The 25,119-nt window shown below is 41.9% G+C and overlaps 1 long non-coding RNA gene across 3 annotated transcripts in view; it reads left to right on the top strand.

Moving 5' to 3' along the window:
• Positions 1-25,119, top strand: part of LOC308457724 — a 144,434-nt gene that overhangs the window by 38,658 nt on the left and 80,657 nt on the right. The window contains exon 3 of one of the 3 annotated variants that reach the window (XR_013977084.1): positions 17,484-17,890. The exons of the other annotated variants lie outside the window; for them this stretch is intronic. This is a non-coding gene — a long non-coding RNA (uncharacterized lncRNA). Of the gene's footprint in view, positions 1-17,483; positions 17,891-25,119 lie in introns of those variants that run through there. 3 annotated transcript variants of the gene reach the window in all.

Here is a 25,119-nt window from a genome sequence, read left to right as displayed (position 1 = left end):
AGGTCCAGTTTGTTCATTGCTTCCAATCTGGGGTCAAATATTTACTCAGCAAGGAGTAAGACATTTTCTCTGCTGTCTTCAGCTTCAAAGGAGGATCAGTGCCAGGCCAAAAGGAAAGTACAATGGGAATTTTTCTCTATATACTAAAGGCTATAGTTTATCTCAGAGTGATTGCCGAGAAGAGGCTCTGGTTCATAGTGGGAAGCCCTTTCTGTGTAAGAGGCTTACATTTAGGAAAGCTTACACATATTGCACACTGTGACAATAATGCAACTTTACAAGTGGCTGACAAAATATATGGTGTGTACCCTAAACATATTTAAATCTGCTATCGGTAACAACTGTAAAGCATCAGAAGCATATGTAGTCTGTACACCATGAGGATTGTTGAATACCACACTGTTTGGGTTTGGGGACCCCCCCCCCCAATTTTCAGGAACAGCTAGAGACACTAACCATGGTGTCTATGCTGTGCTCCCATGGCTGGAGGAAGTAATGCTTTTGAATACCAGTTTCAGGAAAACTCAGGAGGGGAGAGTGATTTTGTGCTTGGGTCCTGCTTGCACATTTCCCATAGGCATCTGGGTGGCCAGAGAACAGGATGCTGGACTAGGTGGGCCGCTGGAACTTCTTATGTTCAATGTACTTAGCACAATGTGTAAGAATGGTGGTGTTGGTATAAATGGTGGTAGTGGTAGGGAACAGCTATCTTCCTGTGTGTGTAGTGCTGTATATTAGGGGTAGATAGATCATGTATCTAGTCGTTATGATTGAGCTAGATTTCTGAAATCAGTGACAAGAATACTACATCAAACATCAGTGGTCTTGAGTGGTCATTTACCATGTGAGTTGCACTTTGAGGAGAAGCTGTAGCACAGTTGTAGAGGGTATGCTTTGCATGCAGAAAGGATCAGTTCCCACATCTCCTAGAAAAGGATCTTGGGTAATAGAGCTTGGAGAGCTTTGTGACTGAGTAGTTAGAGGGCTGCTAGGCTAGATGGACCAATGCCCTGACTCTGAATAAGGCAACTTCTCATATTTGTTCATGTTCCAAGCTTAGCAACATCTTTACAAGGGCTGGGTGGGGAACCTGTAGGTGTGTCTGGGCCAATGGTCAGGAACAATGGAAGCTGGGATCCAACAACTTCTGGAGGGTTACAGGTTCTCCATCTCTGAATCCTCAGCACTCATCCTGCATTGCAAATTAGATTGTATGTGCCTTGTGGGAAGGTAGCTGTCCTTTGCTTTTGCTGTTTAGAAGGCACTTTGTGAATAATACGTAGTAATATGTTCTCTATTCCTGCCGAAATCAAGAAGACTGACCATTCCAGTGTTACAGCTAAGTGGGTACTTTGCATTTTTCTCAATAAAAAAAGGTAAAAGGCCCCTGACAGTTAAGTCCAGTTGCGAACGAATCTGGGGTTGTGGCGCTCATCGCGCTTTACTGGCCGAGGGAGCCGACGTTTGTCCGCAGACAGTTTTTCCAGGTCATGTGGCCAGCAAGACTAAGCTGCTTCTGACGAACCAGAGCAGCGCACGAAAACGCCGTTTACTTTCCCGCTGGAGCGGTACCTATTTATCTACTTGCACTTTGACGTGCTTTCGAACTGCTTGGTTGGCAGGAGCAGGGACCGAACAACAGGAGCTCACCCCGTTGCGGGGATTCGAACCGCCAACCTTCTGACCGGCAAGCCCAAGGTTTACACCACAGCACCACCTGCGTCCCATTTCCCCCCCTCAATAGGGATCACTTGTGCTCTTAAAGTGGTATTCATCTTTAAGGGCTTTGTTGTGTGATAGACTAGTGAAAACAATGCTTTGCCTGACTCCTGACTTTTTCCTGCCAAAGACACATCTCGTGGGTACATTCATACGTATCTTTTTCTTTCTTTGTCCTTACTTCCATGGTTACTTGAGCATTAATTACCGCATATACTCGTGTATAAGCCGACTTTTTCAGCACATTTTTTATGCCGAAAAAGCCCCACTCGGCTTATACTCGAGTGAGGGTCCCACTTACTGTTTGCTGCTGCCACGTGCTACCGCCGCTCTGCCAAGTGTGGCTCCTGTGCCTGCCCTTGTGAGCAACAGAGGCTGTTGTTGGCGGCGGCGGAGGAGGAACGAGCAGCCCGAAAGCAGCCCTTTTGGGCTGCTCCTTCCTCCTCCTCCGCCTTTGCCGCTGTTGGCATTTCCCACCCTAGGCTTATACTCGAGTCAATAAGTTTTCCCAGTTTTTTGTGGTAAAATTTGGTGCCTCGGCTTATATTCAAGTATATATGGGTAGTTTACTTCTCCTGCATCCTTATGCGCCATTCAGCAGTAGGTTTAGATACTATTGTCCCCTTCTGATGCTCAGTTCATGCTTCGAAAACTAGTTTATGCTACAGCATTTTTACCTGAATAGGATGCTATACTTTACAGTACAGCTGCAATGCAGGGTTAAGTGAGAATCAATATTTTTTTCAACATCATTATGGGGGCCTTTTGCTACACAGAGTTGGCCAGGCAAGGAAGACATGATTATTTATAAATTTATTTTAAAAGTTATATTCTGCTCTTGAATGGCCAACAGAGTGATTACGATAGATTAATATCCCAACGGGCCTTTTCATCTTGGGGCCTCCCCCACCTCACTTTTCTCGAAGCGAAAACTTTTTGTTGTTGTTGCTTGGGGAGGGTGAACTGAATTGGAAAGAGCAAGTAAGGTTTATGAGCATTCGGTTAAAAAGCCCACTTGGTTTTCAGGGACAGCTAGAAGGGCTCTTTAGTTTAATTTGGAGATCAAGGCTCAGTCACAGTGGTAATGCCTGTCAACTTCCCTAGGAAAAAGGAACATCCCATTTTTCCCCACGAGAGGACAGTGGCCAAAATGGCCTCTGCAATCTCACACAATTTTGGGGTAGCAAACTTGCCTGGTGCTGCAAAATGTGATTTTCCATGCCATGCCACCCAGAAGCGTTTTTTTGGGGGGGCCTTAATCTCACACGGGTCACATAACTTGCATGGGAGTGTTGCCCTGGAATATTGCATCCTGGTTTTGGGCCACTTTGTATTGAAGGGCATGAGTGATGCAAGACATTTATGTCATATATTGAATTCAAAATGAATTAAAAGAGGTCCAGTTTTGGATTAAGTGAAGTGGACCTGCTAGCATTCATGTGTGAATACTGTCCTGTTAGAACAACCCAGTTTTTATCTCTTTAATTATTAGAAGGTACTAATTCTCCAAATTTTAAAAGCAGCAACTAATTATTGTACACAATTATTGCTTGATTACTGCACAGCGTCTGATTTGTGAAGTCTGCACTCTCAAAGAAGGTGCAGCCATTTCTCTTAATCCTTTTGTTTTCTCATAGTTTAGTTCTCAGGGAATGATGCAAAATTCAAACTGCAGGCTTGAACCTCTGAAATAAAATTCTGGACGCATCGTATCTATGTGGGGCGGGAAGTAGGGCGGTTATCAAAGTCCCCACGCTGCTGTATTCCTATAAATGCTCCCTCTTTTGTCCCTGCAAGTTTCTAAAGAATTAAAAAAAAAGGCACAAAGCACAAAGCAGAGGAGGCACCGAGGAGTGAATGCAACAGTATTTCCTTAATCCATGTGGATCAAAAACATTAACGTTTCGATTCTGTAAAGAATCTTCCTCAGCATGCTGGATTAATCACATGGATTAATAAAACACTGTTGCATTCACTCCCTGGTGCCTCCCCTGCTTTGTATTTTTCTTTTATTGTTATGATTTGGAGCTGTACTTGAACAAAAGAGAGGGCATTTATATGAGTATCGTAGGCACTGAGACTTAGAGAAATCTCCTCCAGTAAGTTATGCTTCCTGCATTTTGCGGCATTTTCGAGTCAGTTAGATTTTTATTTAGACTGTGGTAAAAGGTTTCACGTTGTTTCAAGTATTTGCAATGATTCCTTCAAAAACTGCGCAGAATTCTACAGCTAAGAATATACTTGGATTCTATTCCTCATTACTGATTTATTATTTATTTGTTTCATAAAATGTATATACCACTTGATTGTTAAAAGAAACCTCCAAGTGGTTTACAAAAGATAAACAAGTTAAATCAAGAAAAATCACAACCATACTTAAAACATACACAAGTTTAAATACTAAAACATTAACTTTCTAAGCATCTGGGTAGATTTGCCTAAACAAGAATATTTTTAGTAGGCACCATAAAAAGTACAGTGAAGGTGCCTGCTTGGTCTCAATAGGCAGGGAGTTTCAAAGTGTAAGCGCTGCCACACTAAATGACTGAGTTCTTACAAATGCAGAACAGGTATTATGTGACACCTGTAGTTCTGCCAGTTCCACTGATCAAAGCAGTCGATTGGGCACATGAGGGGTAAGGTGATGTTGTAGGTAAACTGGTCCCAGGTTGGTAACAGCTTTATATACTAATACTAAAACTTTGAACAAATCAGCAAGCAGTGCAGATCTCTGAGCACAGGTGTCATATGCTGACAAGGCCCCACTTCCTGTCAGCAATTGTGCTGCAGCATTATGCACTAACTGCAGCTTTCTGATCAAGCGCGAGGGAATCCCTACATAGAGTGCATTGCAGTAATCCAGTATTGAAGTAACCAGCGTAGGAACTACTGTGGCAAGGCATTCCCACTCCAGGAATTGCTGTAGTATCAGAGCTGGATCCAGAAGCACCCCCAAACTAAAAATCTGCTCCTTAAGGGGGAATGCAACCCATCCCCCTATCTTTAGTCCATCCATCATATCACCTGGGGCAAAGAGCACATGAAGACTGTGCCCTGCCTGGTATGTTGGACCAATGACCATCTGAGAGAGGCCTATGGTTGTCATGAAGGCCATGAAATCTTGAGCTGGTTTGTCAGCAGCCTCTGCGTCAATATTGAAGTCACCCAGGATTATAATTTTAGGGTCTTCTAACAATGCTTCAGAGATCACCTTGGCCAGCCTGATCAGGGATGCTGCCAGGCAATGGGGTGGTCACTAGATCAGCAATATCCCTGATCTTTCTCTTTGACCCAACACCATGTGCAGACCATCTAATTCATTCTGAGATCAAGGAGATGGGTCCAAATGGACAATAGCAGCACTCTGGATACCCAAGGTGGACATGTGCTTCGTTTAAAATAAAATACAATCTAGAACCTTTTGTAATCTTTGCAATGTTTTTCTTTCTTTATAGCATTTCCTTATGTCCATCCTTCTTCTCTTGGCATTTTCCTTATAGCAGTATAGTAACACAATCCATATTATAAATGACAGCAATGTGCATGTCGGCCTCCTAGTATTTTACAGGATCCTTACTTTATGCCTGTAAAACATGGACCCCTTATAAACGCCATCTCCAGCTCCTCAAAAGATTCCATCAACAGTATCTCTGAAAAAATTGACACATCACTTGGGAAGACAGGCGAACTAATGTCAGTGTACTGAAAGAAGCAAAGGTCACCAGTGTTGAAGCAGTGATTCTTCAACATCAACTTTGTTGGACTGGTCATGTTGTGCGGATGCCAGGTTATTGTCTTACAAAGCAACTACTCTATTCTGAACTTAAAAATTGAAAGCGTAATGATGGTGGTCAACAAAAGAGGTTTAAAGACTCTCTCAAGGAAAATCTAAAATGTAGTATAAACACCGACAACTGGGAAACACTGGCCTGCGAGTGCTCCAGTTGGAGAACAGCCTTTACCAAAGGTGTCATGGACTTTGAAGACACTCAAATTCTGGACAATAGGGAGAAATATGCTAAGAGGAAGGCAGGCTTTGCAAACCCTTACTGTGACTCTTACCCGGAAACCAACGTCCCCACTGTGGAAGGACGTGTGGATCCAGAATTGGCTTCCACAGTCACTTACGGACTCACTGTTAAAACCGTGTTCATGGAAGACAATCCTACTCAGCTACGAGTGATCGCCAAAGAATTTTACAGGATGTGGCAGACTATACCAGGGCAAGACATTTTGAGGTGCCATTAAAGGGCAGTACACATTTGGCTGAAATTTATAATATGGAAGCTGTATTTATTTATTTAAAGCATTTTTGCCTCACTCTTCAGGCCAAAAGGTTTCCAGAGCAGCTTACATAAGATCAGTAATGAAGAAGGGAGTGCCTGCCCTTAGGCAGGACACCAAAGGAAAAAGGAAAATAAGCAAACTCCTACTCTTAAAGTTGTGGAGTTCTTATAAATGACCAGCTTGACAGGAAACAGTTCAGGAGGAGAAGGAGCTAAACAGACCTGGTCTCTTTCCATCTGCTATAGACATAGCATAAAGGTGTCTGTTGAAGCTGGTCTTTCAGCGGAACTGATGGAGTGGCTCATGCAGTTCTATATGCAGTCTGTAGTACAGCCTGACTCAGGGTTTCCCAAATTGGGTAGCCAGCTGTAGTTGGACTACAACACCCATCATCCCTAGCCAGCAGGACCAGTGGTCAGGGTTGATGGGAATTTTAGTTCAACCACAGCTGGAGACCCAAGTTGGGGAAACCCTGGCCTGACTTAATGCATCATCATCATCATTAGCTACAGCCCCCTGCCTGCTATCTGCCATTTTTCTCCTGGCTGTACATAAACTTGATTGGGACAAATTATTAACATCCATGAAAGAATGAATTGCAGGTGTATATAAGAGACAGCTTGGGAAAGATCAACTTGCCACTGAAGTTTCTCCGATTTCCCCTTTTGGGAGTGTGTGTTCATTTTGAAAACAAAAAGAAGAAGAAGAAGAAGAAGAGTTTGGATTTGATATCCTACCTTTCACTCCCTTTAAGGAGTCTCAAAGCGGCTAACATTCTCCTTTCCCTTCCTCCCCCCACAACAAACACTCTGTGAGGTGAGTGGGGCTGAGAGACTTCAAAGAAGTGTGACTGGCCCAAGGTCACCCAGCAGCTGCATGTGGAGGAGCGGAGACGCGAACCCGGTTCCCCAGATTACGAGACTACCGCTCTTGACCACTACGCAAATTAAACAAAACAACACAAACAAACTTTGCTTGTTTTGTTTTAGTTATAGAAACGGATGGGAATTCAAATGAATGACTTCTGATTCTGAATGAGAATCCTTTCCCCCCCATTTGGTCTAGTTAGAGCCCTGCTAGAACACATCAGCGAAGTGTTACAAAGAAGGAGGAGAATCAGAATCAGATGGCAATCAATAAAATGAATGTACTAGCTAGGAATCATTTATGAATATGAATGAAATGCAAACGAATAAGTAACAAAATAAATGACACTTTTAAGAATGAAAACAAATGGAGGAGGTAAATGATTTCCCCACCCCCCGCGCGCTGATAATGGCTTGATGTGAGAATCTTGGCATTGCAGAGGATTTGATGTGATTGTCTATATAGCTTTTAAAAAACTCTCTGGTGATAGCCAGCACGGGATGCCTTCCTGTAACTTGACTTCAGTTTTAATAAGGAAATGTGACATATCGTTTATTGAAATCTCACATGTGATGTCCTGTCTAGATTAGAGCCAACAATACCTTCATATAGAAGAGGATGGCAGTTGCAATTTCCTCCCTTACATGCAAATTAGCATTAGCCCTAAAATCCCTGGCGGAATGCCAGGGTTGCCTTCTCTGACAACAATTTCACTTCAGCCCTTTTCTCCATCAAAGACCCTTTTCCATTAATCAAATGGGTCCAGCATTTTACAGAGAAAGATGAGATCTTGATTTGTATTGGAGGCAGGTCTAAACTTGCATTGACTTTAACCAAGGCAGAATTTGGCCCTTTGATGTGTGTGTGTGTGTGTGTGTGTGTGTGTGTGTTTTAAAGACTTATTTTATAAACAAAATCATAGTTTGGGTACCTACAGCAAGCACTCAGCCAAGCTATAATAAACTACAAATAAAATAATGTAAGATATTCCTGTTGCTCTCAATGTATCGTTATGGCTTCACAAATGCTATTAACATGCAGGTCATGAATTATTGTATGCCTGTCTCTATGAGCCTTTTAAAAATCACTCAACTACATAATGACTTTGAAATATATTCTTTTTGAAATGGAAAATGAAAAACCTTTTTGCATTTTTTAAAAGATATTGATAGCTATTCAAGAAAGGCCTTAGGAATGTCTTAATATCATGCTTTGTAGAGATCTTTTTTGTTTACTACATTCACTTGATGAGATTTTTTTACATTTGAATGGCATTGTGTATTGACTAGATAGCACACAGTGGGAATTTAGAAGATTTTTTTCTGACACGTTTTCTAAAATTAATTTCATTTCAAAACTCCCCATTTTTTATATTCTCCGGAAGCAAATGTTGAAAAGTAATTTGTAGAGTGGTGGGAGGGCTGAATAATACAGTGCAGCCTCATCCAGGGCTGGCCAATTATATTTGCTGGTGAAAGGCAAGATGGCAGCTCCTCCCTGCTTCACATATAGAAGCTGAATGGAATGGCAGTTGAATTTTATTTCAGCACTAGTGGCAGGATAGCATCCTTCATTGCACCAGAAGCTGCTGACTAGTTAAGGGCCACAAGCTAGAGACTATGCGAGATATATATAGAGAGTGAACTCTGTACTCTAACCAGTGGTGGATTTATGGTCCACTGGGCACAACCCTCCCCGCCTCTAACCATTCACCTATATAGAACATGAGTATGTCTGAAAATGGCCTGTATTTTTGGCATTTCCTTCACACACAATTGTTGACTGAAGGTAAAGGTAAAGGGACCCCTGACCATTAGGTCCAGTCGTGGACGACTCTGGGGTTGTGGCACTCATCTTGCTTTACTGGCCGAGGGAGCTGGCATACAGCTTCCGGTTCATGTGGCCAGCATGACTATGCCGCTTCTGGTGAACCAGAGCAGCACACGGAAACGCCGTTTACCTTCCTGCCGGAGCTGTACCTATTTATCTACTTGCACTTTAATGTGTAATTCGAACTGCTAGGTTGGCAGGAGCTGGGTCCGAACAACAGGAGCTCACCCTGTCGCAGGAATTCGAACCGCAAGCCCTAGGCTTTGTGGTTTAACCCACAGCGCTACCCGCGTCCCTAATTGTTTATTAACTTGTCATAATTTATGTACATCTCGCAATGCAGAACCTTCAATCACTAAGGCTGCTGAACTCGCTAAATTCTCTTGACCATATATGGTAGAATGCAAGTAATTTTTTATTCTTTTAAGGCTGTTGAATAAACTTTCACCAGTTGCATCATAGCTTTATTAGGGTGGTACAAAATTCAGGCTTTGTGGTACAAAATGGTACAAAATCAATACAAAACCTTGGCACCAGTTTGGAGGGGATCCCAAATTTTGTGGTTAATAAAACTATTCGATATGAGCAATGTTTACAAATGTTCAAGAATTGCCTCTGTGTTAGGAAATGTGGTGTGCAAACCACCAGTAACAAGCTCATAAAGTGGAGTCTAAGATATTGGTGATATAAAGTCCTCACTTCACAAAAACACAGCAAGTTTCACTATTTTAACAGAATCTGTGTCCTCTGAATACATATCCATTAATTTCTGGATGCTGTCATTTGTATTTAGTAAGATGATTCCACAACAGTGATTTCAGTCTGAAATATAAATTCATTGAGTTGTGCCCCCAATTCTGCTCTGAAGGGCCAGGAGAAACTCTAGAACTTGCTAGACTGTATAACATACAATAACAATGAAGGATAATAGTATTGACAAGTGGGACCCTCTGCACGATATTGCAGTGCAGAATGTGTTCCTGTTCACTCTGCCAGCCAACCAGCCATGCCATTTTCCAGGATCCTCAGTTTCACGGAAAGACATTATATGATGATGTAGTGCTGCTGTGATGAGGAGAGTTGAAGATTTTGGCTGAGCAGTGCCACTGATTGCCAGTTGTTGGCGAGCAACAGTGAGGAAGGGCTGTCCAGGCTTTGCTAGCGGACTTCCCAGAGGAAGTGTGAATGAAGACGCTGGATTCACGGAGCTTTGGTCTGAACCAGCAGGACTCTCCTTATGCTTACACACCGTGTCTACTGGTTTCAACATTTCTAGGCTAGAGAATGATGCAGGCACATCAACAGAGCCAGACTTTTTTAAAAGAAAAAATATAATAGGGGTGGCTTTAGTATTCCCCCCCCCCAATCTCAAAAATACAATTATTTTGGTACTCTCAGTCACTTGATTAGGCTACGAGCTACTGCTGAATATTTTTTTTAAAAAAAACACCAAACTTTTGTTAATGTACAGGCATTCGTCATCTGCTGTTCATTAATGCACATAGGCCTGGCAATGGAATGAGCGTTTTTCTAGAGTGGGGTCGAAAAACTAATTATTCACCATATGGTGGCCGGCTCAGCAACAATTGCTGAAGCCATGGAAGCAAAAGGAAGTTGGCTGGCTGCTCTTTGAGTAGTTTGCACAGCGATGACTCTCTTGACACATGCCATTCATTTGGCTTCTGAATAACAGATGGACTAAGGCTGGGAATTGTGGAAAAATCATGGCAGGGATCTGGTGGCTGCCCTTGCCTTTTTATCCTTCAGAATGACTTTGGGTCACATGGCCTGTGAAAAATAACAAGCAGGGGATTGTACTCCCAGGATTTCCCTGCTTCTTTCATAAAGCAGGGCGTAATTGTGACTGCCTTTTCGTATTTTGTTTATTAAAGGGATCAGGGGTTTTAGATGAAAGAGATTACTTGGTTTGTGGTTGGTGTGTGTATGTGTTGGATGTGTGTGTGGGGGTTGTGCTATACCAGTGACACTCAGCTCATTGTTAGAGGGGAAAATGCTGGCAGTTTGATAAGGGATAAGAAAACAGAGGAGGTTTTAAATTTAAATTTAAATTACTTGCTATTTGTTCTCTTCCCGTTTGTAAATTGCACATAGGCAAGTTAAGATAAGAGCTGTTTTAGATTCAGAATGTTCAAGCTGGGAGTGGGGGAGTGTACCCCCCTTCCTGTTTTCCCCTCCCACCACCCACAATAGAGTTTAAGAAGGAAGGGTAACAATCACAGGACCAGAACATCATCTGCACTTGCGACTTGTATGCTATCTGGATTTAACGTTGTTCTCAAGACTGACAAGTGTGGAAGAAGGAGAAAACTGCAAGGAAGATTTTTTTCTGGACTTCTTGTTTCTGTAAAAGTGAATCAGATTAATTCAGGCTATTCATGGAAAGTGAATGAAATTTTAGTTAAGTATGGTTGACAGTGGTAATATGGGTTAAAAGATTTTTAGTCCCACCCTTTCCAGACTATCCTGAGCAAAAGGAAAACAAGCATCCTTTTTTCCATGTTAAGTGTAGTATGATCCACACCGTGATCAACTCCCACCCGGAAATCAATGTCCCCACTGTGGAAGGACATGTGGATCCAGAATTGGCCTCCACAGTCACCTCCGGACTCATTGTTAAAACCGTGTTTATGGAAGACAATCTTACTCGGCTACGAGTGATCACCAAAGAAGAAGAAAGAAGGACAAGTAGATATGGTGATATGAGCCATGTGTCAGAATCAGAGATGTCATGAGAAACTGGAAAAAAGCAACAGCAGATGCCCCTCTTTGACTTCTTGCAAGTAGGTTTGTGTCTTCAAGCACCTGCCTCCACTACCACCATTCCCTTCACCTGCCCACTCCAGGGCCTGTAGACTTTCCCTGGGGCAGTTTAGTTTGGAGAAAAGATGAGTAATAAGGAACATGATAGAGGTATACAGAATTATGCATGGTCTGGACAAAGAAACTATAGAAAAGTTTTTCTCCCTCACTGTGATGGCCTGGGAATCGGATTCAGAGGCTGAACCTGAGGAATCCCAGCCTGCACAGGAGTCCCCGCCTCCAGGACCGACTGAGCTTGAACCTGAAGGGCCCTCACCTGTGCTGGATCCTCAGGAGCAGACACCAGCTGAATCTGCTCTGGCTCTGGAGGTGATCGAGGACCCATTGCCTGCAGGTGCTCCACTCTCAGCCCTGTCAGGGGAAGGTGAGGTTGCCTCTGGGTCCAGTAACCCTCCAGCCTCCCTGAGCTACAGAGGCTCAGGGCGGAGAGGCGGAGGGAACTAAGTTCTCACAGGAGGAGTGCTCGCCTCCAGGCCAGGAGAGGCGAGTCACCTGTGGACCGGGGCCACCCTATGCCTCAGAGGAGATAAAAGCCAGCCAGCCCAGTCCCAGGTTGCGGGAGCAACATTGTTGGTAACCTGTTCCTGCCGGCACCCTGTCCTGCTCTTCTGCCAGAGTTCCTGACCTCACCCGACTCCTTGCCTTGGATCCCGCTTCAGCCTTGACGGACAGCCCCCATACCACACCCTCGACCTCAGACTGGACTTGGACCACGCTGCACCATAACCCCCCGGGACCAGCACACTCACTAAAAATACTAGAACTTTGGGAAAGCCAATGAAACCGAACATTGGAAGATTCAAGTCAAACAAAAGCTAGACAATGGAATTCACATCAAAAGTAGTGACTGCCACCAATGTGGATGGCTTTAAAAGAGGAATGGACAAACTCATGAAGCTATCAGTGGCTACTAGTCACCATGACGGCTATTTTCTGCCTCCGCTGTCAGAGGCAGTATTCCTCTGAATACCAGCTGCTGGGAATCACAGGTGGGGAGAGTGCTGTTGCGTTCAGGTTGTGGGGTTCCTGGGTTTTTCTTGTGCTCTTGGAAGAAAGTGGAAGTGGCTGTTTACACTATTCACATTCATTTCTCACCAGGGAATACGGGATATGAGTTCCCAGTCCCTTCTCCATGCAGGAATGGATGGTGCAAGCATCCACCACCCAGTTGTTTCTGTCTTTCCTTCTCCTTTAAAAAAACAAATAAATCATTTTTATTGATTTTCCCATAAAAAACATCCAATTAAATATCCAATCATAATACTCCAATTAGAAAAATAAAAAACTAAAATAAAAAGATCACATTATAGTCCAAATTGTATTTATTAATTGTCTTTCCTTCTCCTGTCCTGAGAAAGTCTGTAAGCTCATGTAGAGCACACACAAACACTTTCTGAGGTGAACACAGGGTTGCGTGAACATCCCTGGTCAGAATTCTGGTGGCATAAATTTTCTATAGGGGAAGGACTGGGAGAATGGTGTGTGTGGTGCAATTTCAAATGCACCATGAGCAGATGTCCATTGCCCCAGTTCAGGAAGGCTGTGATTGAGAGTGAAGAAAGTGAAACTGTATAGGAGCTGGAGGCTCTGCCTATTCCTGGCTGGCAGCCAGGCCTTGATCTGAGTAGGCATTTACTCACAATCCCTCTTTCCCAAACCTAGTATAGTGCTTTGACAATGTCACCCTTGTTCCTTGGTGGGAGGGCCACCATTTTGTGGTTCACCTCAGGTGGCAAAAGGTTTTGGGCCATCCTTGATTCCTGTGACTCTGGAGGTAATGAAGAAGGGATCCAGAACCTAGCTGACTAGTGGTAAAAACATCTGGTCCTGGGGTGGCAATGTCTGGTTCTTCTGACAGCTCCCTCTGGACCTCCAAGGAGATCCCAGGTTCCAAGTATGAGTGGGGCTGAAGCCTGACATCAGTAGGTGCTCAGCTGTTCCTCCACCTGCATTTATTCTTCTGATATTTCAGCCATTGCCTGCTCCCTCACCATGGGAGTTACTTCTGATCTTGGAGCAACACTGAGAGAAAAATGTCTAGGAAGAAGTGAGATGGGGAACCATCTTGCACCTGCATTTTGATATCTCTGCACTCCCACCCCACTACATTTCGAGGTGTGGAGAGATCATACTGCCATAACTTCTAGTTCCCAAACTACTTTTTTAAAATTGCCCATGCCATCTCTCTGTTATAGCAAACTGCCAATGACCTGATTCTGACAAATAGATCTGTTGCTAATGCTATCAAAATTCGCAAACCCCTTTCATGAGGCCCACTGGCATATCTCTGCTAGGGGCTGTTAGACTCACTGATACCTCCTCTCTCATCATCTCTGCTGAACCTTCTTTGAATGACCTTTGAATGGTGCAAAGCAGAACCAGTGAGAGGTGTGGCCTGGGGCATGTTCCAAAGGCCAGATAAGAGTACATTTTTGTAAACTTTACACTGACTTTTCCATTCCAATAGCATTAATTGTTTCCCTTGTAATTAAAATATGACTATTGAAATGTCTTTGTATAGCCAGTTTCAGCCATATCTTTACATCCCATCTCCTATGCCCAGGAATACAAACAACAACATTTATTTGCAATAACAATCAGTATCCTTGTTATATTTCTGTATTTATTCATTTTTATCCCACTCTTCATCCGATGAACTGAGGATACGGCTCCTTACCCCATTTTGTCCTCACGACAACATTGTGGGGTCTATTAGTTTGAGATTTAATGTCCAGACCAAGATCACCCAATATACTTCCTCTCTTTGTCGCTCAGTGGGGATATTTAAGTTTTATACAAATGTATTGCAAGTGAGGGTGATTTAACTACATTATTGCTTTCTTTAAAAGCTGGGTGTATTTTGTCCTTTCTGCACCTTTAACAGAGGCAGCTGTCTTGTTCACACCAAGGAATGGCTACTCATGCTCATACTCTGTGGGTGATATGCAACTAAATTCTACTCAGAGTAGACCCACTGAGATGAATGAAATGACTAAGTTAGGTCCCTTAACTGGGGATACTCTGAATAAAACTTAGTTGAATAGCCTTGTTTTGTGCTTTTCATTTACTACTCAAACTGGCATGACATTCTCTCTGTGTGTTTGCACATAGTTGACTGCATTGCTGAGGTTAGATTTGCTGGAGTCCTTCCCTCTGGATAGGGCAAAACTGCTTGGCCTAATTATGGCAGATTATTAAATTAATTTGATAACTGGACAGCATAATTAAAAGAACTCCCTACCAGCAAAAAGCAAGGAATAGCTCCTTTGTCTTAAAGTTCACCCTCGGAACAATTCGTTGCAGTTTCAAAGGGTGCCAGAGAGGATTTTTAAAAGAGAGGAAAGAAAATCATTACTCAGAGAAGTGTATTATTCTCTCGTCAGCTGTCAGCTTTCAACACTTATTTTGACAATGGTTGTTTTTGACAGAATTTGTAAGATGCTTTTCCTCACTCTGGGCCTGAGATATGATGAATGTGCCATACAGGTGACCTTTACCCAAGGCCACATGTTAATATTCAGAATGGTCCTTTTGTTAGTTTTGAACAATGCCTGTCTTTTTTCTTTCTTTCTTTCTTTTTAAAAAAGCTTGATTTGCCAATATGACCCTCTGTTCGAATGCTGGACCATTCCAGATTGGTCACCAGGAAGCATCAAGTGCCTTTGACTGAAATGACATGGAAGATGTATGGTCGAAGTGCTGTATGCAGCACCACTGCTGTGATACGAAGAAAACCACTTTGACCCAAATAGATGTGTACTCAAACAATGTCGCACCAACCAAAGACAACATATTGGGAAGAAAAATGCTTGTGAACAGTTTGTGCTGGAAGATGTATTGGCCAGACTGCCATAGGGCAATCTTTGAACTATTGAAATCTTTAGAAATATTGTTTAGTACTTGAACAATACTTACAAACCTAATTAATCAAGCATAGATGCTCCTGCTCTCTCTTTACACAGTGTATTATTTGACTTCAAGAATAGCATTCTCAGATATATTTTGAAAGGCTTTACTGTTTAGGCAAACTACTACTTCTAACGAGCAGTTGAGATTGCAGCTCCATCTGTGCAAAGTAATCAGATAAGTGACATAATTATTAACAATGATATTGCATTTTACTGTTAATTCACTACTATATATCTATGTTATAGCATTATATAGCTCTATAGATATAGATCTATAGCATTAAGTGCAAATAAGCTAATATTTTCAGCTTAATCCAATCCTATCTAACAAGTATTATAGTGCTTCTAAGGTATGCTCCACAGGTTCTGGTGGCATTAATAAATATTGTTTAAAAACTATCTGAATATAACAGTTCAACTATGACAGCATTTTCAAAACCCCTTGTCCTCTGTGCAGCCTATTTGCTTCCACATAAATGTGCATAGGATCACCATTAAGTGGATTTCGCAAAATTCATAGGGAAAATGTTCTTATTTATTCCAGGAACTAGTATAATTGCTTCATTAATGGAGCCAGATATACACCACAATCTTTATTCCCTGAACAGTGCTGCTGGAGAGGGTTAGCATAAGGCGGAGGTGTCCCTCTGCTGGGCTCTGCTAGTGGAGGCGACTCCTCTGCAGACGTCCCTGTGTCACCTGATGGTGACAGGCTCTTGAGAAGCTTCTGGGGCACTGTTTTGGTTGGCAGTACAAAGCACAGGGTGCTGAAATGGATCAGTACACAAGTGGAAGTGGATCAGAGTCAGCATGGTCCCACCAGATACAAAGCTGCTGCATTTCCCTAGGAGGAGTCCAACTTTGACCTGGCACAACAACAACAAAAAAGAAAAATCTGCCCACTTTCTTTCCTGGTCATCATGTGTATCAGGGATTTGGATTGTACTGCACTCCTCCCCAGTCCCATTTAGGATTTCTGTGCTGCCTTGAGCTTTTCACCCTGGGCAGCATGAATGGCAGGACTTTGGATATGGCAGTAGCTCTGCCATTCCATTCAACCCTGCTGCTTCAAGTTCCCCATAGGATTGCTCTGCTTGCCATGCTTAGAATAGACCTACTGAAGTTGGTCATAGTCTAGAGTTGCCATATTTCAAACAGCGAAAATCTGGACAGAAAAATTGTTGTTTTTTGGCCAAAGTCCGGATTTCCCAGGATATTTTAGCGATTTCTGCTTGGACACTGCTTCCGACTGCAGTATTCTGGATATGTCTGATAAATTCCGGATGTATGGCATGCATTTCATAGTCCTATTTATTTCACTGGATGTACTGTAAGCATGACTAAGTCTGAATCCTAGCCAAAATTTGAGATTAAGACAGAATACATTTGGTACACATCTTTATGAAAGTCCACAATATTTATTGATTTATTTATGGTATTTTGCATTGCCCTTTAGGACATAGTCAAAACACAATACTGTGCATTAAGACACATTAATAATCACCAAATCATAATACAGAAAATTATAAAACAGAAGCTGAGAGTTGTAGGTAGGTCTCAATCATATTGTGCAAATTTCCATTAAAATTATGTAGCCTTCCAGATCAACAAGGCTTTCAAAGCTTTTTCTTCTTTTCTGCTTTCTTGTAGGATATGTTTTACTTGGATCTAGAGTGCAGCAAAGGACTTTTTGAATAAACAGATTAATAAAATGAGGCAGAATATTATTTTATTAAGCTTTATTATTTTACAGTGGAATGAGCACTCCAATTCTATTAAATCTTTACCAAATTATCATACATGTACTTATTTTGTTAGATGCTGTAAACTTGGAATATCTCAGTAAAAAATACTATGGGCAGCCTTTGCTTTAATTGCTCTAGCAACTCTCTTTCTTTAGGTCTGATTTTGTATGTACATTCAAGTTTGGAACTATATATTGGAGACTTAAAAGTCCAGATGCAACAGGTAGGACTTAGCAAAGCATCTGGGGTTCTTCTAATTTTGCTCCTGTTTATTTGTGTTCTTCAGCCAATTTTAGAAGAGGACAGGTGCAGCCAGTGAGAACCAATCTGCTTGCGCATTGTGAATATGATGTTCCAAAAATGCCACCACCAAGTTCTGTCTCCAGTGGGGAAGAGATGGTTGGAATGGGAGCAATGGCATATCCTCATCTACCTATCAACCTGGAGACCACCTGTGTACACATTAAGGAGAAAGCAGAAGACACTGAAACTGCTATAGAGTAAACACAGACAGAAATGTAGAATGTCTCGATTCAGCCAGGATACAAAGCAGTGCAACTTCATTATTTTCAGAGGCTGAAGCCATTCAGAAAATTTTCGTAGGCCATCCTCAACTGTAATTAGCCAATCACCTTTGAGAGGGAAACAGATTGTTGTAAGAATATTAAATGACTAAACAACAACAAGCCTTTCCCCCAGGTAGCTTGCAGATAGAACGGAAACAGCTAAAATACAAAATCATTGATTGGCCAGGTATGTAACTTATATTGTGTTCTCATGCCTCATTCAAGGAAGCCCCATGAATTTTGGTACAACATAGACACACAGCTTATTGTCCACCCTACAGGTACACATATTGGCACACAAATCAGCACCTGCTGGTGGGGTGGCATTACTTTCCCAGTTTCCCATTGTGGAAGTCGCTGTCAGTAACCGAGATGGGGAGTCAAGGTGGCAAGGAGATTGGCATGGTGCAGGTGTAGTGGCAGAATCAAGCTGACACTTCTAATGCTGTGCTGAAACTGTACTGACCTCCCCACTGCCTTACCCCTTTCAGTTACTGACAGCGACCTCTGTTTTGGTAAGCCAGGTAAACAGTGTCATCCCACTGTGCTCCATTGGTCACTATCGATGCAGATAACATTGTTCATCACTGACTAGGGGGCTAATCTATCCCCTTATAGCAAGAGCTAGAGGGCAGATAATCACAAAAGGTTGCACTACCAAGCATACAGTGTGTAGGCTAAAATACCATATTAGGTGAGCTGCTTTTATATGGGTTATTAATACATACAAATTTAGAACACTAGATAGCCATTGCCAGTCAGTGTAGGCAGTATTCAGCTAGATGGACCAATGATCTGACTGCATATGGCAGTTTACTATGTTCCTAAATTCTAGTTCTGCTTCAGACTCAGATCAGATTTTTTGTCCAAGCAATGGGAACTCCCACTTTAAGGGGTTTTCTGTGAGCCCGGAGGATGCAGCCTCTACCTAAACATTTAAGGCTGAAGGTCCACTAACAATTGGTAGCTCTTAATTTTGTCATACACAATTACCTAACCACATCATTTCCTTAGCATTTTTTAAACAGACTTGTGTGCGTAAAAATCCCACATGTTCCCTTGTTTTTAGTATGTGTATGTTCTTTCAGATATAGAAGTACATGTGCAGAGTACATTATCTCTAGGTGTTGTTTTTTTTGGAAGCTTCTCTAGTGCTTTCCTCAGTCACGAGCAGTGCTTTTTTTCTGGGGGGATGCAGGGGTACGCATACCCCTAAACATTTTGTGACTCTAAGTTTGGCCTCATTGAGGGGCAGTATTTCAATATGAGTAGGAAAATGAGAGTACCCCTAAACATTTTTTTAGAACAAAAACACTTGTCACGAGGAATGACTCTTTTTCCGACTTGGGCTCATCTCCCATGCCTGCAAGAGTTTCTTCAAGAGCTAAGCCTGAAGCAAACTTCCTACCAACCCTTCTCTAAAGACTTTCTCTGGGAAGGAAGGTACTTCTCCAACGGTCTTCCAAACTACGATCCGGACAGCTTCAGTTACCATGGCACTGCAGACATTCTCCATGCTTCGCCATATTCTATGAAAAAATGCTCGGGGCAAACCCCCGTCTTTCGTGGAAATTTGGCATGACCGTCTCCTTCACTCCTGGCCTGTCCTTCCGCTGATCTCGGCACAAAGAGGTTAATAAATGTTTACTTCGCCCCCCTCCCCTTGCCCCCCTCCCCCCAATGTTTCCATATGGCTTGTTCACAGGCTTGTGCTTGTTTGTGTCTGAATGCCCACTTGCATTGACTGGTGTGAGGGAATTGTTCCACTCATGCTGGCCATCCTCAAATCAATGCCGGCCTCTAACAAGAGAAAGTGCCTCAGATGTAGTGGTTTCCACAGGACCATTGTTGGCCTTTTGTTAAGCATTTTTGAACCTAATAAATAATGTCAAAAGTCTCTTTCCTAGCCGAAAATGTTCCTTTTGAAAACTCTTCTAGTAGTATTTTTGTTCAGTGATGGCTTCCAGTGTTGCAAAGAATTTGCACTTTACAATGGTAATTTGATGTATCGCGTGCCATGTTGCAATATGGATTTTTTTTTTTTAATGCTGAAGTGTTGTGACTAGATGGAAATCCCTATTTCTTTAACATGTTCTCAAACTGAGAGGTCCTTTCAGGGTGTAACTATTTCAAATGGGATTAAATATCATAATCAAGAGCTGGAGTGAAGAAATAGATTTATTTATTTTTTTAAATATGACTTTAATGAGAGTGTGATGGTGGTGGTTGTAAGATTTAAACTTGGGCATTATACAGTGGTACCTCGGGTTACATACGCTTCAGGTTAAATACGCTTCAGGTTACAGACTCCGCTAACCCAGAAATAGTGCTTCAGGTTAAGAACTTTGCTTCAGGATGAGAACAGAAATCGTGCTCCGGCAGCACGGCAGCAGCTGGAGGCCCCATTAGCTAAAGTGGTGCTTCAGGTTAAGAACAGTTTCAGGTTAAGTACGGACCTCCGGAACGAATTAAGTACTTAACCCGAGGTACCACTGTACATTGAGAAAATTTGATGGCAGTTTATTGTGAAACAAATCCTAGCTAACTGGACAAGGATATTTCTATATCTCTATCTATAACAAGTCATTGCATATTTTATATTTCCAGTGTTTTTAATAGTTACAAACTTAAATTCATTTCTAAGGAAGTCAGATTAATAATTTGGGTTTAAAGCCCAGCAAGCAGGATCCCTGTTACATTGACAAATGATTGTATGTTAAAATTCCTAACACTAAGTGAACATGCAGAAGTTCCCTATTCAGTCCCCTGTGAAAGTATTGCGTCTGAAATGCTGGGGAGTTGTGCTAGTCATTTCGTTCAGTTCTGAGCTACGTGGACCAGTGGTCTGACTCCGCATAAGGCAGCTTCCTATATTCCTATATCTTCTGAGGCCTTCTAGCTGCCGTGAGCTCATCTGAGCTTTCTCAGGCCTTGCAGCACATGGCATTCTATAAATAATGCACCAAGCAACCATCCTTGATTTGTTTCTCTGGGTGTATTAGCATTTTCAGATAACAAGGCAAACTGGAAAACATTGCAGGCACAATCCATCTTAAATTAAGGACTTTTAAATTCCTGCAATTTCAATAGGAGGGATTTAAGCACCTGCTCAGTTCACCCCCTTGAAATCAGTGGGACTTAAGAGTGATTTTTCACTGGCTGGACTGGACTCCAGATAACTTCAGCATTATGGGTTGAGGTCACTTGATGCTTAAGTCTTTAGCTACTTTCCAAACCATCATTTCACTCTCAGAAAATTAGCATGTGCCTGTTTTGTACTGAAGATAGGGAAATGAATGCCTTTTATGGCCACCTCAGAAAAAAAGAGCTTTCTAATGTGCTGTGTGCTGTGGCACTGGGCCACTCTCTATGTTATCAGCAAAAAACACACAAACTAAAGCAAACATTAAGTTCCTGAATGGAGCAGATAATTTAGCACTAGGTGAGACATTATCCATGATTTGTAAGTGTCTAGGCACTGAAATTAATTCACCTGGACATAATGTCATAAATATTTTTGGACAATTTGGCATTTTCTTATGCTCATTTCTATACCTTCTTTATGCTGAAAAGAAAAGAAAAGAATTCACAGCTCCACAGCAGCATGGTGTATAGATCAATATTGTGATGAAAATTGCACTTCACTAAAAGTACTACTCATAGTGAAAAAATGGCGGATCATTCACTGGGAATTGACAAGTTAAAGAGTGCAAAAATGCACATAGTATAGCTTGAGGAAATAGAAATTTCTGTTTCTGACACAACCCCCCCAACCCCTCCCCCAACTCTTGAACATCAACCTCAATTTTCCATCTGCAATATGGGGGCAATATTACTGACTTCCATTATCTTGTGAGGTTTGTTGAGATTATGTGTGTTGTGTAAAATGCTTTGGGCAACCAAAACACATTACACAAAACTCTCATATATATATATATCACATATATTATTAAGTTAGTGCATAGATGGTATACTTAAGAGGCTATGAGGTAACATGGGGTCAAGGCTGTGTATGTAAGATGCATTGGCTATTTAACATAGGCATTAGTGCAAAACATTTTTGAAGCAAAGTATCACAATATAGTGCACAAACTTTTGAATTGTCCAGAATTCTTCATCAGGCTAGCTAGATAATAAATAGAGTAAAGGGGGCAGGATACAGTGCAGACTCTACAGCTTTGATATCAGCCAAAATAATCCCTCCCCCTCCAAAAAATTGCTCAATTTACCATCTAGCTTTCTGAAGCTTTCTGGAGAACTTGCAAGCAATTCTGTGATATTTTGGTTGCTCTAACAAAGGCATTGCCCTTAAATGGATTTTTGAATTTTCTCAAGGGCCAGCACAGCTACCTTTACTTTTTGGATATTTAAGTTGTCATGAACTAACCAAAGATACACAGAAATATGTACAAGGATGAGGAGTACTGATAATGATCCCAGATGAAAATAGATGTCCATTCCTTTACATTTGTGTCTTACAAAAGGGATTTGAAATAATAATAATAAATTGTTCAGTAGCACCTTAAGAGACCAACTAAATTTGTTCTGGGTATAAGCTTTTGTGTGCATGCACACTTCTTCAGATAGGGATTTTGGCATGTTTATTCCACCCTTCGTCCAAGGAACTGAGGAAAGCAGGCCCTTAACTGAGTTGTCCTCACAGCAACCCTTTGTGTTAATTTCAGTTCATGGAGAGTGAAACATCCAAAAGCTGCCTCAGTGTGTGAGGATTTGAATCCACACCTGTCCTGTTCTAGTCCAACATACATTCAATCTACCTACCTCACTATACTGACTCCCTGGATGGTGGATGCCACTTACAATTATCCACTTATATATTTGTAGATCTTATCTTGCATTTTTTTTTTAAAAAAAAGCAGTGAAAATGTTAATACCATTGTGGTTAAAATATCTGTAACTGTGTTTTCTTTTCTGCTGATGATCACCTTACATTAGGGCTCAGTCCACTGGGACATTCTCCTGTGTAACCCCTATGAAATGAATGAGAGCTGAGCAAGACTACAGTATATTATGTACTCAGCAGATCACCTTTGTTGTTCTCAGTACTGAGCAGAGATAAAATTAATGGGGTTCTCCAAAGAAGTCACCAAAATAGTTTGCCTGATTGCACAGAAATGTTTGTTTTTTATTTTTTTAAAATGCTTTATTAACATTGAACCCTTTCTAAACTTAGCATATTGATTCGAAATGAGTTCATTGCTACAGACAGGAAATCCTTTGTAATGAACTAGCATTTATAAACAGGCATGGTGCATTTTCATTGTTTGTCATAGATCTTAAAAGAACCAGACCATTGCAACACCAACATGCAAGTTTTTTTTTTTTTTTTAAAAAGGAGTGAAAAAGTTAAGGCCACCTTGGGCCAAATTCTGAAAGTGTATCTCCCCTTTTCAGTGGATGATGACCCTATTTCTCCTGCAGTGCAAATGCCTACCGTTAAGTGCAATCACATCTAGACTGAAAACACCTCATCAATCTATCTACAGTGGGGGTTGTAATGGTGGCCTTAATTTATTCCTTGTGACTAAATCAGTATGGTGTGTTGATCTTCCCCTTCCCACACTGCCCTTTGCTTAAAAGATGCATCCTTTTAGAAGGATTTTGTGTGTGTGGCTTTAACAATGTTCCGTTCAAATTTCCTTGGATGGGGCCAACAATTGCTTGTTGACCCATTTTAACCCCTTTTGAGCATCATCTTCAAAGTGTAACTGTCCTTGACAATGAAAGAGACCTTCCTATTGTCTGGTCCTTCCAGGCACTCTTTAGCATTGAGTCAAATGGCTTTCAGATGGAAGAGTTGGCTGCAGGAAGGAGACAAAGTGGTCTGTTGTTTCTGCGTGACTTTGGTCGAGTTTCCCTTTCCACCACCACCTCCCCTTTTGGAATGGCACATTTCTATAGAAGATGACAGACGTTTTGACAGGTGCAATATGCTTTGAACTGTTGTGTCAGATAATTCTTTTGTCTTGTTTTTTCCCAGCAGAGTGGTACATCTCCTTAGGATGCTGATATGCATATTGTTTGCTTTTCATTTAGTGTGGTGAAGCCTTCCACCCCCCCCTCCCCTTGTTTCTCACTTTCTCCCTTTTTTGCAAGCATGTAGCTAACCCAGATGGGAAGGCGGACAGAAATGCCAGCATCCTCCTTTCTAACCCTTTCATTGTGATTGCTACTAAAAACAATCCAAACTCTAATAAAGAAAGGGTTGTGAGTACTTGCTGAGATACATTTCCTTCATTGCCAATTAATGATCTTGTTCCATGAGATAAAGTCTAATACTGGCTTTTCTACCCTGGCTGTAAAAAAAGCTCTCCCTATTTTTTTTTACAAAGTATTTATGTTAGCCCAGCAGATTTGAACCACGGGGGCAAGTCTAGCATAGGTTTCCTACAGACATGTAGCACAGATGATTGTTAGACTTTAGGGTTGTAAAGCTGCCTTAAATATTCCAAGGTGGTAAGGTAAAGGTAAAGGGACCTCTGACCATTAGGTCCAGTCGTGACCAACTCTGGGGTTGCGGCACTCATCTCGCTTTATTGGCCGAGGGAGCCGGTGTACAGCTTCCGGGTCATGTGGCCAGCATGACTAAGCCGCTTCTGGTGAACCAGAGCAACACATGGAAATGCCGTTTACCTTCCCGCCGGAGTGGTACCTATTTATCTACTTGCACTTTGATGTGCTTTCGAACTGCTAGGTTGGCAGGAGCAGGGACCGAGCAATGGGAGCTCACCCCGTCACAGGGATTCGAACCGCCAACCTTCTGATCGGCAAGTCCTAGGCTCTGTGGTTTAACCCACAGAGCCACCCGCGTCCCTATATTCCAAGGTGGTACTTTCCTCAAAAGACGCCATATTTAAACATTTTTCAGAATGAATATGACACATTCTTCCTTACATAAACTTCATGCGCAACAAGCTGAGAGTAGATAATCTCATAGGTAACGTTGCAATATAAGCAGTGTACGCTCAGTTCTAAAGCACAGAACTCAAATGAACCATAAATAAGGTGGTTATGTGTCCTTTGACTGTCCTTCAAACTAGAGGGGTGTCCTCAATTTGAGACCTGTCCAATTTAAAGATAAGGAACCATGAGCTGGGGGAACAGGATTTCTCAGCACCTGGTCAGCAGATAGAACAGTACACAGGTTACCTGGGGTCTTCTCCTCTCTGGTGAGATGTACTATATTTCTATTTAAACTATGACAGTCATTTCTAAATTTGTGTCCATACATATAAATTAAAATAGGCAAATTTGTGCCCTCTTCATGACGCAGATCCTCTTTTTTGGCAATGCGTGACTAGCCATCCGACCCATAAATCAAGAGGAAAATCAGGG

This window comes from Podarcis pityusensis (genome assembly GCF_964106645.2).
Source record: "Podarcis pityusensis genome assembly, chromosome: 10".
Classification (NCBI taxonomy): domain Eukaryota; kingdom Metazoa; phylum Chordata; class Lepidosauria; order Squamata; family Lacertidae; genus Podarcis; species Podarcis pityusensis.
The sequence above is the reverse complement of the archived record's forward strand: the minus strand, read 5'-3'. Positions and strand labels throughout refer to the sequence as shown.